The sequence below is a fragment of the Streptopelia decaocto genome, assembly GCF_964273445.1.
Source record: "Streptopelia decaocto genome assembly, chromosome: 3".
NCBI lineage: Eukaryota > Metazoa > Chordata > Aves > Columbiformes > Columbidae > Streptopelia > Streptopelia decaocto.
The window spans coordinates 4,428,175-4,431,646 of NC_138656.1; positions in this window are offsets into that span (position 1 = coordinate 4,428,175).

The window sequence follows — 3,472 nt, forward strand, 5'->3', positions numbered from 1 at the left end:
TGGTCTGTAAATCATTAATACAGGACCTCATCAGGATTGGACTTAACTACGTACCAAAAAAGTACACCAACTTCTTGTGTCGGATTAGACTTCAGCACTATGTTTGATTTCATGTGGTCAAGGCCAACCTAGAACATAAAAGATGATGAATCAGCAAGGAGGGAACTTAAAATTTAACAAATATAACTTGTTTGCAACAAGTATATGGTATTTGTTTGACAGGGAAAACTTACAAGTATATCACATGTATACAACTCAGTTTTCTGGCTGTGCATATTACAATTATTAATGTCACTTTATTAAAAGGAGATTTGGGGGAGAAGGGAGAAATCAATTCCTTAATTGGAAGGAAATCCCCCATAGTGCAAGATGTGGCAAGCAGAACCAGAAAGCTCCTGTTTTGCTCAGTTTAATTGTGGTGCACTGAAAGAAACGCAGTGCAAGAGAAATACAGCTGTGCCTCACTCCCTGCAGGAATTTAGGGCTTGGAGCAACTTCATTTTTTCATTCTTCAGCACGACTGAAGAACTCTGATAACATCAAGTTAAATATACATCTATCTCTCTGAAAAACCACAGCTATCTTCCGTGCTGCTGGCTTATAAATAATAGCTAGGAATAAAATATTCGGCAAAGAGCGAGAAAAGAACTGGTTGAGATTCAGAGGAGATTGTGGAACATCTTTGGAGGGCTGTGTCTGGAGGACGGAGCAGCTGGAAGCACCAGGAGATCTGCAGCTCTAAGCGCTTTCACAGATGAGCCCATCTCAGATTAAGATGCACAGGGGGTCGTTTTTCCAGCCAGTCAGAATTTTCATGGGAGGAATTACTGGAAATGAATATCAATATACGTAAAATTATACCAAGAGGTATTTATCACACATCCATGTCAGATATAATTAAGTGCAAACTGGTGTAACATTGACATTTCCCTGCGCTACCAGCACAAAACTGGGGCCACGTCTGCTTTCATTTATTTGAAGCTTGCATTGCCTGTGCTGAAAACAGGTATTTATCCTAGAGCATGAGACAGTAAGCATTGCACCAGAGCTGAACGTTTTAATATGTGCAGCTGAATTCAACCTTAATGAATTCAAAAGCTTTTAACGGTGGAAAGTTGCACAAAAATCGCTGAAGGTAACAGTTCGGTTTCACCACTGGTGTCCCCTCTCACCTTTTATTTATAATGTCTATATTCACTTAAAGATTAAACTCTTCAAAACACTTCCCGCCTTGATCTTTCTCTCCAGTTACATGTTCATTTGCCATATTCACATGAACTGTGCTTTTACTTTACTGCTCATTATTTGCCACTTGTGCTACAAGTTCCTCTTCCCTCCCATATCACATGGTTGTTACAAGTAATTGTCTCCTTGTTTTAATGAATCTCTGCATAAGAGGTTTCCTGTGGCCGCTAACGAGACTGTCTGAACTTTCACCTTGAAGCAAAAGAACGGCATTTGACCCAAAAAGCAAAGAGTCTGCCCAAGCAGCCACAGCAAACCTCACTAAGTCAAGGCACAATTCAATTGAAATGTTCAGAAGTGATTACTTGAGAGGAAAAAAAAAGAGGGGAGAAAAATGAATATACAATCGGGGTAGTGTTAACATCCTCTCCCGTATCTACTGTTTCTCACTGTTACTTTGGCAGGTCACCGAGGAATTGGCACCGAAGAACAGTGTCGCGCAACTGCAGCTCAGCTCAACCAGGCGCTGCCGAGGAAACTGTTTTATTTCAAAAAGAGGCAAATTCCATAACAAAACCCCCACAGAGGGCTGTTAAACGTGGATATACAGCTTCTGGTTTAGAAAGCAGTTCAGTTAAAAGCTAAAAAAGTGTTCTAAGAAATATCACAACATGCTTGTCCTTACGTATATTATTTGCTAGAGAGAAGGAGATCTCTACACAGCGTTTTAGCCTGAACCCGTGTCCTACTGCAGGATCAGAGGGAACATCAACTGTGTCCTGTCCATCTGCAAAACCTCCACGGTGAAAGATGAGCCAGGCGGGATTTTCCTCACTTCAGTTAACTGCACTAAAGTTTAACTGTAGAAGTTAACTGCCATATCAAGTTAAAATACTTCCATGTCCCAATGATTACCTGTTGCTCAAGGCTGTTGTGCAAAGCTGATTTATCAACGAATGTTACTGACATAAGTGGCTGCTCTGACATCCAAATTCTCCACGAGCATTTGTGAATTTCTTCAAATAAAGCCAGAAAATACCTATTTCCAAATTGCGAACACTATATGGTGAAGTGTTTTCAACGAGTAGCTCGCATCAATCATTTTCCTCTATAAAAATACAGCTTGTTTGCCTGAATGCTTAAAGTAATTTTCAAAACCCGATTGAATTTTGCCTGTAGTATTCCACCTGTTCAGTTTCAATGGGGAAAATTGCATATTCTCACATTGTGAGACAGAACATGCACCAGCTGATTAAATATTAAAACAATAAAACAAACGCTCACCAGGGTTTTCTTTGGTACCATTTCTTCTTCAACTTTACATCAGCAAATCAATGCAATGGCAAAGAAGAAAAACCAATTGAGTGGCAAACGTACAACCATCCTCCAAATCCCAGAGAGATTTAGTGCACAATTTTGGGCAGCAGATTTCTCAAGAGGGGAAAAACAAACCCAATGTAAAGGCAAAACCCTCAAGGGCTCAGAATTAGACTATTTAAGCCCAGCAGTTTGCATTTGAGCTCCAGTTGCATTTTGTACCTTTGGGAGCGTACTGCTCAGCCCAGAGTTACTGCAGCAAAAACCTCAGCACAGGTGTGCATGTCCAAGCATTTTTCCACTCACATAATAAGGAAGCAATTCATTAATGCACAGGTTTCTTTTAAAGGGTTTAAGGAATCTTCACAAGTCACAACCTCTGTTGTTAACTGGGAGATCAACATTAAAAGAAAACGCCTTTTAGATGAGCCATCTAAACACGGAGAAAATGAAAACTATGAGATCACAAAGACAAAATGTATCTGGAATTTCTGTAAAAACGCCCACAGTATGGATTTGCAATTTTGCAAAGACAACGTGGTATAACATTTCCACAGAACCAGCATTGCCCACCATGGGTGCAGCACATACGAGTATTCCAGGACACACATACAAGTCTCACACAAATCGCAAGGATGGGAGTTTTGAAAGGCTGTATGTGTTTCTAGCCTCTTTAAAAAATAACCTACTGGATCTTAATGATTTATAAGCATTTATGTTCAGATCCATTGCGGATTGGTTTTCAAAAAGGCTCACATCCCATTTGAAATGTAAATCACTTCTCAAGAATCTCCAGTCATTTTTGACACCCAGCTCTAGCTGACAGCCCTTACAGCCCCATCCTTGATCCACACATTTTGCACAGTGTCGGCGGCAGCTTCTCCAAGGACATTTTGTCTATACCAGGATTGCAAGAACAAGTTCCATTTTTTGAAATAACTCACAACAGAGGACAGAGACTACACAACGC